Source organism: Dromaius novaehollandiae, chromosome 3, assembly GCF_036370855.1.
Source record: "Dromaius novaehollandiae isolate bDroNov1 chromosome 3, bDroNov1.hap1, whole genome shotgun sequence".
Taxonomy (NCBI): domain Eukaryota; kingdom Metazoa; phylum Chordata; class Aves; order Casuariiformes; family Dromaiidae; genus Dromaius; species Dromaius novaehollandiae.
In genome coordinates, this window is record NC_088100.1 from 93,599,515 (window position 1) to 93,615,496 (window position 15,982).

The window sequence follows — 15,982 nt, forward strand, 5'->3', positions numbered from 1 at the left end:
GAGAGGAGGAGGGGAAGTGTCCCGGGCTGGCGATCCTGGCCACAGTAGCAGGGTCTCTCCCTAGCAGGCTTCAGTCTCGGCCTTGCACACCGTCTCCTCCACACACGCAGGATGGGGCTTAAAATAGAACTGCTGGCTGCCTCCCAGAGCTGCAGCAAGTGTCGGGAGGGGAAGGATCTGAGCTGCGGGCTCAGGGCTGCTCCTGCTGCCCACCCCTGCCCCTCCTCTCCCCTCACTGTGGCCCCCGGTGCCGGCGGGGGGGCAAGCACTGTGGTGGGCGCTAGCGGTAGCAGGAGGAGCAGTGAGGAGGAATTGGGCACATCAGTGCCACCTGGAAAGGGGCTTGCTTTGCGCTCCCAAGAGGACGTGGGAGGAGATGGCAGTGCGAGGTGCTGCCGCCTAGGCGCGGGGTGAGTTTGGGGACCCGGCAGCCCAGCCCCATCCGCCTCCCCTGGGGCCTCCCCGCGCTCTGCTTGGCTCCATGGTTCTTGGCTCGGTCACCTGTTTTCCTCCAGCCCCGAAGCTGGGTCCGTGCGCGCTGCCTTAACGGGAAGAGACGAGCCGGCCAGCTCGCCAGCCTCCTCGGGGCCGGCAAAGGGGCACGGCCTGGGCTGAGGCCAGCGCCGGCCGGGCCAGGAGGCGAGCGAGGGGCGGCGCGGCCGTGCGCTGGGCGAGTGCCACTCGTGGGCGCCGGGTCGTCCCAGCGATGCCTGGGGGCCCGGCTGGGGGGCCGTGGGTCCGGGGCGATGGGCTGCAGGCTCGCGGCCCCGGGGCGCGCGATGCAGCCTCGAGACAGGTGCTGACCCGCAGCAGTGGGGTGCAGGCTCAGCAAGCGTCCCGCGATGGCCCAAGTCCAGCACAGTGGCATGGGGTGACACGTGCCACAGGAAAGGGGACGGGGCACCTTTCAGCCCTGGGTACACCCCAGGCGTGCTGGCTGGGTGGGCTTTTCTGACGGGGCTGCTGCCCGCGCGCAGCCTCCGGGCGCTCCCCTCTCCCTTTTCCTCGCGCTGGCACTCAGCCCCGCTGCAACCCGCTGATGAATCTCGCTTGCAGTTTCTATGGAAGAAGCCACTTCCCCCTGCTAATCCGTGTGTGCACGCAGCCCCCACCTGCTGAGCCAGCGGGAGCTGTGCTGAGCCGGCTGCAGCCAGCGCCGAGGCTTTGAAACCTGCTCTGGCCGCAGAGCGCGTGGCGCGGTGGCGGCTCCGCAGCAGCCCCTCCACGGGAGGAGGCCCCGCCGCCGCGGGCACTGCGTGGGGAGGAGAGAGCCGGCAGCAGCAGCCTCACCAGGAGAGCCGAACCCTCGAGGTAAGGGGCAGGGTGCAGGCAGGGTGCAGGCAGAGGGGCGAGAGCTGCCAGTGCTGAGCTTGCGCCAGGGTCCTGGGGAGGGAGGTTGGCTCTGAAGCCAGGGACTCGCGCTGCATTTTGGCAGCACGGCTGTCCCAGCACAAGGTCACCCTGCATTCAGGGCCCTGTGCTGACCTCCAGCCCAGGGAGCTGAGTCGAAAGCTGGGGCTTTCCAGCCCCGTGGCTGGGGAGCGCATTTGGAGCCCAGCACTGGTGCGAGAGGAAGTGAAAGGGCCGGCGGGGAGCCAGCGAGGGTGGCACCGGCACCCCCTGCCCTCCTCACACAGGCAAAGGCTCGCAGCAGGGCGATGCCCCACGGCACAGGCCCCCAGCCGGGTCCCCCTCAGAGGGCTTGGTCCCCACCAGGGCATGGTGGTGGGAGTGAGCCCTGCCCGTGGGGCCGGGAGGGGAAGCCCTAAGTCCAAGGAGAAAAGGAGACACTGGGGAAAGACAGAGCATGCGGCATCCCTGCGCTGGGGATGCCTGGAGCAGCGCGATGGAGGCAGCATCCCTCTCGCAGGTGCCGGTTCTGTGGTTCGGGGGGGGGGGGGGGGGGGGGCTAGGGCAGTGCTGGGTGCAAGGCAGGGTTAGGCAGCGGTGGGGGGTGCCGGGTTGTGGGACAGGCTGCCCCTTGCCCGGCCCTGTGCCGGAGGTGATGGCTGTCCTGCAGTGGCGTGCAGCGTGTCCTTGACACGGCGGGCAGCGCGCTAGGACCTGGTGAGCACTCGGCGGGTGCTGCTGTCTGGGCTCTGCCCCAGCCGAGCGGGATCCTGACTCGTCGGCCAGGAGCGCTGGGGAAGCAGCCTCCCTGACGGCCCTGTGGCCACCAGGAAAAGCATGTAAGCAGCCGTGGCTGTGCCCTGGGCCACCACCAAGGTGGACTAGCTCTGCCTGCACTGCGTCCCATGGGCTGGGACAGCCACCAGTGGGAGGGCTAGGGACCAGCGCTGCAGGGACTCACCGGTGGTAAACAGGGCAGGGGGTTAAGCGCCTGTGCTGGGTGCTGGGAAAGCCAGGACTTCAGCGCCACTCGCTCTGGCACCCGTCCCATGGCAGTGCAGGGCAGCTGGGGTTGGCGTGCTGCGCAGGTGGCGGGCTGCCCGACATGCGCTTTTACCCCTTTTGGCAAAGGCACACTCTCACCTGCACTCCTGGATGCTGCTCCCATCCCTCCTTGGCTGGGACCCCGCCACGGCGCTGTGTGCGGGACCCATCCGGCAAGGTACAGCTGGCGTCGGGGCAGCAAACACCTCCTGGCCCCTCTCCCACCCCGGGTCTGGCCAGCTGGGTGCGTGTGTGATTAACCTGCCCCTGTAGCAGGGCACTCTCCCACGACTCTTTCCATTTGTAGACTGACTGCTGAGCACCAGTAGCCCACCCTCAGCCCTTGCAACACTGCCCATCCGGCTCCTTCCTCCCCACAGGCTTCTCCCACGCTGCCCTCAATGGGATTTGGCCGGGGGGAGCTATGATCCTAGCCGCCCCCGGGCCCGAGGCGCAGCCCCGGCTTGTTTGCCCTGCATGCAGAGGCGAGAGACAAGGTACGGGCTGAGCAGGTTCACGGCGTGCCCCTTGCCCTTGCCGCACGAGTGCCTTGCAGAGTTGCAGCCACCCTGTTAAAGGCCTAGCACAGGTGGCACATGGCCTCTCTGTGGTGGGGGAAGCAGGGTCCCTGCTCCGGGGTGGCTCCTCTCTGCTCCTGTCCCCTCTCATGCCCTGGCGTGGCCTCCGGGAGGGAGCAGGCACTGTAGTGGCTCTATGGGGAAAGCTAAGGCACGAGGGAAGCCAGTATGGATCGATGGTAGGAAACGGTGCCAGGGGAGGACCTAATGGTCAGTGGGGGCAATTAGGGCCCAGGACGCCTGGGCTCTGCCTCTGGGCATTGCCTGCACTGCTGCACCTCAGGGCCCCCCCCATCCTGCCACCCCGTACAAGACAGGACTGGAGGCTCCGGGTGGCAGAGTGGCTCACAGGGCTGTGATCCTCCTCTGCTGAGGTCCCCGGCCCTTGCTGAAAAGGTGGTGGAGGATGCAGTGGCCACATGCTGTTGCTGGCTTGCTTGAGCGGGGCATTGCACAGACGTATAAGGAGACCCTGCTCCTTGCCAAGCAGAGGCACAGCATTTTTGAGGACAAGCTGCAAGGAGCTGTAACCAGCAGGAACGGGGCGGGAGGGGGGGTGCAGGACAGCAGTGGCCAGGCAGGCTGTTCTGTATTGGTGTGGATGACTGCTGACCTGAGCCAGGCAACTGCCAGGAACAAAGCCGCTCTGGGGCTTGCTGGGAAGCCTGCCTTTGGTGGAGCTCTTTATCTTCTCAGAAAGCAAGCTGCCTGGCTTTTTGCCTGGCTTTTTGCAGGAATCCTAGCATCTCCGTAGCTACATCTACATAGCAAGGGCAGAAGCATCAGAGGAGTAGCACTGCTGAGTGCCACACAGCAGCTCGGCTCTTCTGCAAAACCTGCCAACTAGCTAGCCCTGGACACAGCACTAGCAAAAGCCAGACAAGGTTTTTCCACACCTTTGCACCAGCTGGAGATGCCAGGTCCTGCAGGGAGAATGGAGAAGGCAGGGAGTAGATGATGTTTGAAGATCCTCCTTTTGCGGGGGGGAGACTCTTCCTGGGAAGCTGGCCACTGCTGCTGTCAGGACTGACCTTCACCTTCTGGCTTACCAGAAAGATTTACTCAGTCCAGGTCACAGTGTTAGCAGAGCAGGCTGTGCTTCCCTGGAGATGGTGAGTCCCATTCAGCTGAGAACAGATGTGTCAAGTCAGCCTTATGCCATAAAACCCTGGGAAGGCAGTGGAAGCCCCTCCTGTCCCTACTGTACTGGACAGCAGCACAAGGACACCTGGTTGCAACAGCCAGCTTTGTTCCTGCTCTTTGCTGCTTTTTCTTCCAGTGCAGACAGGAAAAGCAGTCTAACTTCACATTGCCCTGTAAGAAGTCAGCCACACCGAGGTGGCTGGCCGGGGAAGGAGAACCTCTTGTCTTTGCCAGTCCCATCCTTGTGAGACTCAGAGCAAGCAGAGGACTAGCCAGGACCCCTTGCACTGTGGCCTGCATTTGAGCTGCAGGCATAGCCCTGCAGGAGAGGTATTGTGCTCAATGCAACAGGTACTGTCACTATGTTGTGTCCTGCCTTGATCTATCCAGGGTGGCAGCAGGACCCCAAACTCTGCTTCCTAACACAGTCCCTGCCCTCTCCCCTCTGCACTGTGTATCACTTACAGGCAAACACTGCCCTGCTCCTTCTTACCAAAGAGCTGGAGCTTTTGCCCTTGGATCTCCCTGTTTACACCACAGACTTCCCGGCTACCACTCATCCCCCAGTTCTCCACTCTACCCGTCGTGGATTAGCATGCCACACAGAACAAGCCCTGCAAATTGCTTCCTGTACTTTGGCGATATTGGTCCCACTTTGCACGCACAGATCCCGATGCTGGTGACACCTGCATCTCCATGCTCCCTCACACTCGTGTTTGGACTCAGCACCGCTGGTGGTACAGTGGCTCACAGCGCTGGTCCTCACTTGGCCTTTGCTAGCCCAGTGCCCATAGAGGGCGGTTTGGGGAGTTTCATGGCAGAACTGGTGTCCGTGTCCAGGTTCCTCTCCTGCCAGAGGTCAGCTCCTTCCTCTTTCAGCCCTCTTTGCATGCCACTCCAGCACTCCCTCCTTCTGCTTTCTCACCCTCCCTCCCACATACATCCAGTCGCAAAGGCATCTAAATCTATAGGCCAGCTAAGCTGTTCCCCGTGAGCCTCTTGTGCTCCCCTGATCCCAAGGAAGGCTGGAATCACAGAGCAGGCTGGAAGGCACTCTGTGCACCCAGGAGACTTTGCATTTCTCTGCCCTGCTGCTGCAAAGGGTCAGGCCATCCACCCAGGGCTGACAGGAGCCCAGCACCTTCTGGTCTCCACAGTCCCTCTGGGGTTGAGCCAAAGGAGAAGGGTTGCACTAACCAGGGGAGCCATAGCTTGCTGCCCTGTGTTTGGATGTGCAGGGTCAGGCTGGAGCTCTCCGGCTGGGCATTTGCCAGCTGGCTGTGGGCTGGCAGTGGCGCCCCATAGCCAGCACAGCCATCCAAGAGCTGGCCCTTAAGAGGAGGCCGAGGCAGCTGGGATGCGGGTTGTGCAGGCCGGCTCCTGCCAGCAGAGGGTAGCACCTCCCCGTGCTGCCTCCCTGCAATGAGTTTGTCTGTGCTTTGCCCCCATGCTCCCGGAGGGAGGGGATCACCCCTGCTGCCACCTCTCCTGAGCACCCTGAGAGCAGGGAGGAGCGGCTGGTGTGCGTGGGGGCAGCGCTGTGGAAATCCCCGCAGGGCTAGCCATCAGGGTCCAGCGAGCCAGCATGATGGCACATGTTCCACACCACAGCAAAATTTGTCACCTCTGCTAACACTGCCATCGCGCTAGCAGTGTCCCCAGTGAAGGCTGTCCTGGGTCTCCCTGCATTCAGCCAGCTCTGAAGCAAGTGCTCAAGCCCAGATGTGGGCATGGGTCAGCAGTGGGTGCCTCCCCTAGGTGCCATGGTCTGCCAGGGCTGCCGGCAGCACACACACAGGGAGACGTGGGCTTGGTGCTTCCTCCCGGCCACGTGCCCCAACCCTGCACATGAGGGGTCCAGGACACCCCTTGTGCCTTGGGCAGGAGAAGGAGCAATGTCTCCCCTCTGGTGCAGGTGCCAAGGCATGACCAGGCCTTGTGATGGGTAAAGTCAGCAAGCAGTAGAGAGGTGGGGGGGGGGATGTCGCTGGGGAGAGAAACATAACCCCCGTCCTGTGTCCCTTGCAGGCCACATGGCCAAGCCTGGAGAGGAGTCAGGGACTGCAGCCCCATAGCTCCTTGTCACCTGACATCTCCTTATTTCAGGGAAAGGGATAAGGCCATTCCCAAGCGCAGCACAGGAAGAACAGTTGCCAAGCCCTAAGGCTCAGCATCACCGGCCTCAGCTTATCTTAAACCCAGAGAGAAGCAGGTGTGGCTCATTTTGAGGTCTGTCTCAGAAAGCATGTTACGTGTCATGCTCCCTTGCACACGCCTCTCCGATGGAGCTGGGGACATTTGCACGCCAAATGCTGGTAGTACTTGACAGGGCAGCTTCTGAGGGTTTCCTTCTCCCCAAGAGTGGTATCTGATGAGGCGCAGGCCTATCTTCTCCCCTGGGCTGGCCATGTGAGGGTTGCTTGGCTGGAGGTCATGGTTTTGGCCTGCCATTTGTTTGATGTCTCATGGCTGTGCTCTGTCGGTTGGCCTTGAGGCAATGTTATGGTTTAGAAACACATGAAAGCATGACTGGCAGGGGAGGTGAAATAATGAATAGCTTGTACTGTTGGAAGCTGTGGGAAATGTCCCTCCTGGATGCCTCCCCAGGAGATGTTTGGGTGCATTCAGGCACAGCTCCACAACTGAACTGCCCAAAGGGAAAAAGCATGACAGGATAGAATTCATTCTCCAAACAGGATTTAATCAGCCATGCCAGACATTTACACAGAGCTGAATTCCTACACGACAGCCAGAGACTGCATCGGGCCTGGGCACAGACTTGGGCAGGCACCGCTCTAAAAGCTACTGGGGCTGTTTCAAGCCCTCGTCCCCGTACGTGGCCACATGCCGGGCCAGGGAGGGGAGGGTCCTCGGGGCCATGGCAGCTGCAGTGCTGGTCCAGGTATAGGAGCTTGTTGCTCCAGGCCAGCAGTGCCAGGAAGCGGCAGGGTGGGAGAGCAGTGGCCCCTTGCTCCTGCCCTGCGTGGAGGGCAGCCAGCCCCTTCCACCACGGCAGTACTCACTGGGATTCAGCCACCCTCCCAGAAAGGCTTGTTGTGGCTTTCGAATGGGTGTGAATAAGAGGGAGGACGTGCCCGGAAATCAAAAGAGCACCCCTGCGACCCGGCTCCTCGTGGGTTTGGATGGGCACAGAGGGCTGGAGGCACCGGGGAGACCACAGGGAGGGAGCGGGACCACACAGTGGCTCCAGCCCTCCCTTCGCCCTGGCAGCGTCCTGCTTTCCCAGCCACCCGCAGCTCCCCTGTCGGGTTTTACGAGTGTGGCTGGGTGCCAGCCAGCTCGTTCCTCAATGGCCCTGCTCCTTCTCAGGGCGCTGGTGCTGCCAGCCAAGGAGCTGGCTGTGCCCCCAAGCCCGGCTTTAATGAGCCGGATGACCTTGGAGGTACATGTGGCTCCCTGTGCCCACGCTGCTCCTGCCAGAGCAGCCTGCCAGTGCCGTCCTCCGCCAAGGGCAGCCCCACGTAGATGCTGGGTGGCGAGGGAAGGCTGTGGGCTGTACCCTAGGCCTGGGATTTCCAAATCCCGCAATGCATTCCTGCCTACCTCGCCTCGGAGTAGCCAGGGAAGGCCCCGCTCTCCCAAGGGTTAAGCCTAGCACCTCCTGTACTAGCCTGATCCCACACATTACTAGCACAAACTCAGTGCTAGCATCCTGAGTTCACCATGATCTCAGCTCAGCCCCTTGCAGGTGGAAACTGCCTGCTGCGGGAGAGAGAAAAACCCTTTACCCTGGGCCTGGTGGCTGCTCGGCTGTCACTCAGTAACCAGCCGCCCAGCAACTCCAGGGCTAATTGGCGTCATTAGGCAGTAAACACTTGTAAGAGAGAGCAAAGGGGCAACCAGGGCTGAGCGTAGGGCAGTAACAGGGTGGCTGTTGGGGCGAGGGAGGGAGGACACGTGGGGTGTGGAGAAGGTGGAGGAGATGGGGATGGAGGAGGGAGGAGGTGGGACCTCCAAGGGGAAGCAGGGATGGGAGACCTTCAGCAGTGGCTTTGGCGGGGGCGGGGGGGGAGGGCTGCGCCTCAGCATCATTCCCGGCGGTGGCCCCGGGCCCGGCGCGGCCTGGACCCCTCGAGGTGTCCCCGTGCTGAGCTGCGCCCGCCCGGTGGACAATGGGGCTTGTTTCCGCCTGCCGAGCTGGAAAGGCAGAGCCTGCGGCCCCGTGGCCCCCCTCACCCGCCACGGGGCTGGCTGTGCCGGGGGGCTGAGGCTGCTCCTGCTGCGTCTCCGGGCTGTTTGCTCACCACGGACACAAGTGCTTTGGGGGGTAGCAGTGATGACCTGTTGCATCTCGGTGTTATCGCCACCTAAAGGGATGCTGAGGGGAGCGGGGAGATGCCGAGGTTGACTGGCAGCAAATGCTTTCCTCTGCCTTGGCTCTGCTTTGCAGGTTTTCCCCCATTTCTGTCCTAACGTGCCCTGCACACACTCCTTTTTCGCCCTGCATGAGCACTTCCCCCTCCGAGGGTGCTGGCAGCCCGCCTGGTGTCACTGAGGAGCCCAGGGAGAAGGGTGGCGGGGAGGCTGAGTTGCCGAAATGAACGTGCAACACGCCACCCGGCCCTGCCTCACCGCCTGAAAAGGGAAGAGTCTGCCTGGCGCAGAGCCCTCGTGGGAGGAGGAGGTGGAGGCTGCTGTCAGGCTGCAGATGGAGGGGGGCGCAGGAGCCTGCAGCCCACCGGGGCAGCCCCGTTTCTGCTTTGTTTCCATTTTGGGCTGTGGCCTGCGCAGGCAACCACAGGCAGCAGAGCAGGTGAAGCACGGCATCGGGGCTGCTCCTCTGCTGGCGGCAAGCTCCTGCCGTCCTCAGGCCACCCGGTGAAGGAGTCCCCGGTGCCTGGCTCAGCGGGGAGCCTGGCACGGTAGCCGGCGGCCGGGAACTTTAGCCAGGGACCAGTCACTGGAGAGGAAGATTTAAACAGCGAGCTGTCTAACTTTATCACGGCAGGTCGGCTTGTGTGAGAAAGCTGAGGGACGGTGGCACCCGGCCACCTGTGTGGCTCCCCGGGAGCGGTCACACGCATGGCCGGGTTCCCACGCTTGGGGGGCTCACGGTCCGCTCCGTCCCACATGGCCCCGCAAGGCGCTGGCGGTCGGGCGAGTGCCACCTCTGCCCGCCACCTCCCGCAGCGTGTCCACCCAGACGTGTTCCCAGGGGACCACCAAAGGGCTGCCCGACAGCGCTGAAACAAGGACCTGCTCCTGTGTGCCTGCAGTAGCCAGGGCAAGTGAGTGAAGAGCAAAACTGAAGCGGTCCCTGGATCAGTCGCTGAACCTCACGTCCCCACAGCAAGAGGCTCAGGCAGCTGATTTTTGTTGACAATCAAAGCGTGCAGAACTGTTAGAGTATCATTATAACTGGATTTCCAGGGGCCTATAGTGTTTTTTTTCCCCCATTGGCTAATAGGTTAATAACCTGCTGGCACTTGACAGAGGTCCAGCATCTTCTATGTTTCCCTCCATGTGACCGATTAAAATGCCCCTTCTCCCCCCTTTCCAGCAAGGCTCTGCTCCCGTGGGCTGTCACACGTGCACAAAATCGGATACTGATGCTAATCCGCTTGCCACCCTCCCTCCTGCTTGTCTGCTCTGCCTTTTAAACACACTAGGTCTCTGTTTCTTGACAGCCTCAGGTTTTCTGTGGTGCTTGTGGTTGGAGCAGAGGGTCTTTGAGCTGGTGCACCCCTGCCTTCTCCGGAGGCAGCATGGGCCTCCCTGGACGCAGGTGGAGGCAGCTGCTGGAGGCTGGCAGGGGATGTTGCAAGAGAGGCACAGCCCTTTGCTGAGCATGGCCTGCCAGTGCCTTCCAGCCCCCGCTGAAGGTGTTCACTGCTTTCCCCCACCATGCTGCAGAGCGGCCCGCTCTGCAGTGCCCCGCAGGCTATGCTAATATGATGAGATCTGGTTTTCCTCCACCCTGCTGAGGGCTAAGCAGGGCAAACCAGCTTCGCGTTGTGCCCCGAGTGCCTGCAGGCAGTGGGGACCTCTCCTGAAAGTGGGCCAAGGCACTGCATTATGCCAGGTGTGTTTTATGGCCTTGCTTTTGCGTGAGCAGGACACTGGTGACGCAGGTTCCTGCGGCTGCCTTTGCTCTCGCAAGGGTCTTCTGAGAGCGGGATGCCTCAGCATCAGCACCGTGCCTGTGGCTGCTGGACCCATGGCCCAGCTGGGACGAGCCTGGCACAGTCCTGGCGCTGCCAGTCCCAGCCTCAGCTTGGGAGGCAGAAGGTCTCTTGGAAGGCATGGGCAGCAGCGATCTGCCTCACCCCTGCCCTGGCAGGACCATCCCTCAAAGAAAACGTAGTCCCTGGCCCCAGCCTCCACACAAACTCCCTATGTGACTGCGTCAGCAGGGGAAGTGGGAAAATCCCACTGATAAGAACTGGGAAACCTGCCATTTAAATGCCCCTTATTCCAGTCCCCTGGAATAAGAGAGCCTCCGTTTTGGACCCTGACGGAGCAGGCTGGGACTGTAGACGCCTGAGGTCCAGAGGGCAGCCTGAGACTCTGTTATTAGCTTAGAGATAGGGTTGCTTGTTCGTGGTGAGCAAGGCCAGCAAGCGGCAGGCTGAGCTCCTGGTTGTTCTGGGGTTGCAAAGGGAAGCATGGTTTTGTGATGGAAATAGGAGAGACTGTGTGGAGCCCCCACAACCTGTGCCCTTCGCAGCCTGATGTCCTTGCTGGGCCTTGTGGGTTAATTCATGTATGGTCGCAAAGTGCCTGGAAATCTCCAAGGAAAAGTTTCTATGTGGGTGCAAAGGGTGGAGGATTCTTGAAACACTTAGTTTATACAAATATTGACTAGCTCCTCAGGCGCCAAGACTCAAATATTGCCCAAGAGGCACAGAAAGTATTTCTTCAGATCAGACGATGCATTACCAACTGCCTAGAGTACATCTCACTTTTTGCTCTTGCTTTCAAAAACAGCTGTTTGTTTGCCTTCCCCTTTGGATTTTGTCACTTAAATTGAAGCAGGGAATTGCTACAAGAAGAAAAAAGAAGCTTTTGTAACATGTTTGGCAACAAGCGTACCTGAAAGGAGAGCACTTTGCCTATTTGTTATGCCTGTTAAAAACTAGTTGTGAGCATAGCCTACAAATTGGGCCCCAGGTGATGGCTTTCTTGCCTGTGGCACACTTCTGAGGTTCAGAGACAAAACTCGGTCAGCTGAGCAGCTTTTCTGTAGAGCATGCTGATGGGACTCACTGTGTTATATAAGAGAGGCTTTGCTGGCTATCTTCCTCCTGGAAAGCACATTTCTTCCCTCTCCCTTTGGTCTGGGGAGCATAGCAATCTGCCAACAGCAGCAGCATACTTTGGCAACATCCTGCTGGTTAGTGGAGAAGCAGGGTGGAAGAGCAACAAGCCCCCAGGCCTCATTTCAGGCTAGTTTTTCTCTTTATGCTGATTATCATACAAGAGAAAAAATAGCTGTGTGCGTTGTAATGGTATCCTATAGTGATGGTCATGGTACCAATTGCTGTGCAAAGCACCACTTGTTTCCAGTTTGAATAGTTTCCAATAGAAATAGTTTCCATAGCTGTTTGCTTCTTCCAGGAGGCTCGTTCCTATACTCACAAAAGTGAATGTGATGACATGAGAGCCACTTGGCAGCAGAGGGCTCAGCAAAGGTAGTATGTCCTGTCAAAATTAAGGTGGTTGTCCCTTCCATGAGGGCTCATATTTGTCTGCATGGTGATAATCAAGTTGTGACCAGCAGCACGGTCTGTTCATCGCCCTCCCTTACGGAGGAGGTATCTTCCCCGGCTCTAACCGCAGGCCTGAAGCATCATGCTGCCTAAGGACTGCCTGCCTGGGGTGGCAGCACCTGGCTCTTGGGAGCGGACCTGCTTGCAGGGAGCCTCGAAGCACCTCTCATGAGACAAGACTCATCGGGTGAAACCTCTGCTAATCTGGATCGGGCAGGTGAGCTCTTCTTAGGGCTGGAATTTAAAGGATATTTTTCCATAGCCCTATAGCTTTCCATAGCAGGACACAAGGCATCCTGCTGCCGCCAAGTCACCCGTTTGCCCGGAGAGCTTTGTCGGACCCAGCCCTGCAAGCAGGCGTTTGGTGGACTGAGGATCTGCGTGACGAGAAGCAGCGAGAGGACCGTGCTGTACTTTGGAGCTGGGAGCCACCGTGCTACTCGAGCCCTCTTGGGTGTTCAGCTGTCTCCCATCTGCCTGCGGCCACTGATGGCTGCGAGGCTGTTCGGCGCTAATGGATTTTAACCTCCATGTCTCATATTAAGAGACATCTCTATTAAGAGATGATTGTTCCAGTTCTTGGGAGCTCCTGCGTTGATGGAAAAAAGAGCTGTAAATTAGATAACATTTAATCCAGTGCTTTAATGATGGCAAGTGCAAAACACTGCTGCTAAAAGCCTGGGGTGAGGCAGCAGCTATACCCACTTGGTCCTGACACGGAGACTTCCTGGACTACCCTGTCAGAGGTAGACTTTGTGGTGTTGCTCCTCCCCACGCGGTCTGAGTCTCTAAATGGTGCTAAAAACTTTGGTGCTGGCTTCTGGAAACCCAGTGGTTCAAATGGGCACCAATGGTCTGGACCCAGCACTGAGGAAACCATGGTGGATTGGTTACCATAGCTTTTAGCCTGTGCTAAAATTGGATTTTATATATAAAAATAAAATTTTATTGATGCTAAAATTTGAGCTTATGCTGCTAAGCTTTGAATGTGGATTTCTCAAGGGGCAAGGCAGGGCCTGAGCAGCTGGGGCACCAAGTTCCCACAGCCCTGCAGAGGAGCTCACCGCACCAGGTAGGTGACCATGCGGCAGATCTCGAAGCTGGAGAGGGGATGGCCTTAGACCACTATGCTGTTTTTGTTTTGTTTTCCCTTGTGGATTTTGAGATGATTTTGGTTCATGTTTTTCCCTTTATACTGGAAAGGGTTTTTTGCCTGCTTTGGAGCTCACCCAGAACAAGCCCATCCAGATCAGAGAGGTTTAGGGAAAGGCCAGAGAAAGGCAGGCCCTGGTTTTGGATCCTTCTTTGCCTGGCTGTGGCAACAGGAGATTCAGCAGGAGCTTAACTGGAGGTGGCAGCTTTTAAAACTAATTTAATCTAATTTGAATTTCACACTTTGTATGACCGCCCCCACTGTTATTATTTGGGAACATTTTATGCTGCTGATTTCCTGTTTTCAGCCCACCCTAGAACCTGTCCTCAGAAACTTGTAATTGCCATAAATATATGCCATGAGGGCAGTGGGAGAAATCCAGCAGCCAGAGGCTGCTGCCAAATGAGCAAAGAAGTGACTTCATAACAGTGACACTCCAGTGTCACCCCTGGCCTTCAGAAAGCACTGGGAGCTCTCTCACTCATGTCCCCACTGCCTTTTTCTCTGGCTTTGTGCACTCTTTGCTTACACGTAGGTGTTTTGCTGTTCCATTTTAAAATGAAGGCTTAATGTTTGGATATGATTCAGCAGAGAAATATGTATGATCATCTTGCCCAGAGTAATGAGGATGGGAATCTACAAGACGATATGGGGTTTTTAAACTTCTAATTTTAGTTCCAAACTGAAACTGATTGCTATGTGGAGCAAATTTTCTGAGGTTGCTTATTAATGTAGAAACCCTGTAGCAGTCAAACCAGGCAGTAAGTGTATAAACCGTTGCAGGAACTTCCTGGCGTCATTGCCTGCGACTGCGCTGTATAGGTGAACAGATACAGAAGAAAAGGGCCATGTGCTGAGTGTGGAAGCACTCTGAAGCACTAATCTGTGTAGAAATATTTCTACGGATGTTTAGCCAGCTGGGTTGGGACTGAACTCACGTGCCCTCCAAAGTAGTTTGCTGTGGGACAAACTACCCTGTATTCCAGCGCACCTTACTTTGCTTATGCAAAAAAAAAAAAAAGTTTTTGGTTACAGGTGAGTAGGTAGATATCTTTTCTGCTTGATTAGCATGATAGGCTGTGAAAAGGAGCCTGGAGATGGCAACCTGGCAGAACAGCCCCTTGGTGTCGATGCCAGCCCACCGGATACTGGCACAATACTGCTTGCAGGCAGGAACGATTACATTTCAGGGGGTCTGTGGACTGGCCCTTCCCGGGTAGCAAAGCCACGAATACATATTGCAAAAGCCTCCTCCATCGCCGGCGGAGCCCGCGCGTTTTCGGCGCGGAGGCTGCGCCCTGCCCCGCGGGGCGGTGGCGGAGGCGGGGGCCGGCAGCGGGGCAGGCGCAGGGGAGGGCCGGGGGCAGGGCCGGGGCCGGCGCGCCCCAGCCCGGCCCTGCAGCGCGGAGCGCGGAGCCGAGCGCGGAGCCGGGCGCAGGTGGGTGCCGCCGGCGGGGCGGGCACCGGCCGCCCGCTCCCGCGGGGAGACGGGCACCCTTCTTCCCCTTCCCCTTCCCCTTCCCTCCCTCCCTCCCCGTGGCGCGCACCCGGCGCGCACCCCCGCGCCGCCGCCGCCTTCCCGCGGCTGCCGGCGGGCGGCGCCGCGCGGGGACCGCGTGGCGCTGGCGGCGCTTGAAGGCGGCAGAAGCGGGAGGAGGAGGAGACTCGCCCCGTCCTGGCGGCTGGCGCGCAGCCGGGCGGCGGGGCGGACGGGGACGGGGACGGGGACGGGGACCGTATTTCCAGGCGGCCCGGGGGGACGCAGGGGGCTGCAAGGTCCGAGGAGCGGCGTGCGGCGCCGGCCGCCGCCTTCAGTTCCTGAGGTATTGACCCCGGATCCCCCAATTTCTGCCCCCCCCCGCCCCGGCTCACCCTGAGCCCTGGGGCTGGTCTTCTTGCTAACGGCGGTAGCGAACGAGCGCTAGCAGCGCGGCGGGACTCCCGGGCGCCTGTGGCCGGTGCCCCGGCAGAGGGGGAGGCTGCGTGTGGGTCGTGGCTCTGTCTTGGGGGAGATGTTTAATCCCCTAACTGCCTTTTGGGGTGCGCTGTTTTCCTTCCTGCCCGTCAGTGCTGCTTCCCACTGGAAGTACAAATCCCCTCTCAGGGCTATTCCCCGAGCAAGGGGGAGAGCGTGCCTGTGTGTGGTTTGAGGGACCCAAGGCACACTGGTGCTGTGATCCCTGCAGGTTGGGTGAGTGGCTCCAGATGCAGGATTTCACCATGGGGTCTGTGCAGTGGTCCCCACTCTGCGAGGATGTGTGTCTCTGGCAGTTGGGATCAAGGCTTGTGTGTTTGCACAGCAGTTGCTGCTGGACTGCTGCAGTCGTGCAGGTGCTGCGTAAAGCTGCTGGAAGGCGCGCGGGCTGGGCACCACGTGTTGCTGTGCAGGGAGGCGGGCAGAGCCCCCTTGTCTGCTGGTGGAGCAGGTGGGCTTGAGAGGCCCTTGCTTCAGAGCCCTGGTTCCGGGTCCTGCATGAGGAAATGCTCCGAGCTGGTGGTGGGATGCAGTGGAAGGTTTCTGTGAGTGTTTTTTTATGTTCCTGTGCAGATGAACTGTGCTAACAGAGAGTCTGGTCCAGGCAGGAGCACAGATAGCTCCACGTGGAGCCCTCTGTGCTGTCCTCCCCATCCCTGTGGTTAAATCCGCTCCCTGCTAGGTGCTAATGCTGGCCCGACTGACACAGTCTCTGCCTATACTCGCCAGTGCTCACATCTGCCTTTCAGGGGCGGTCTGTGGAGCTGCAGACTGTGGGAAGTCAGCAGTGGCCAAACCCCAGAGCTGTGGGATCGTGGACAAGTGAGCCTATATTCTTGAGCCCCATAGACTCCCCAGGGCTAGGGGCAGCAGTAGGAATTCATGCAGCTGGTGGCCACAGCTGGATGTGCTTCCTTGCTGATTTGAAGCAGGAAGCTGCTCGGCTGCCCCTGAGTTGCCTGTTGCAAGCTGACACAATTGAAGGAGTGCTGTGAATGCCGACACAGGA

The 15,982-nt window shown here is 59.4% G+C and overlaps 1 protein-coding gene across 3 annotated transcripts in view; it reads left to right on the forward strand.

Annotated features, from left to right (window-relative positions):
- Positions 1 to 1,256: 1,256 nt before the first annotated feature.
- Positions 1,257 to 15,982, forward strand: part of SLC29A1 (solute carrier family 29 member 1 (Augustine blood group)) — a 40,162-nt gene continuing 25,436 nt past the window's right edge. Inside the window, exon 1 of one of the 3 annotated variants that reach the window (XM_026123014.2) lies at positions 1,257 to 1,311. The gene's annotated coding sequence lies outside the window, so the exon portion shown is untranslated. Of the gene's footprint in view, positions 1,312 to 14,316; positions 14,437 to 14,638; positions 14,822 to 15,982 lie in introns of those variants that run through there. The other 2 variants (XM_026123009.2, XM_064509520.1) reach the window with 2 other exon arrangements.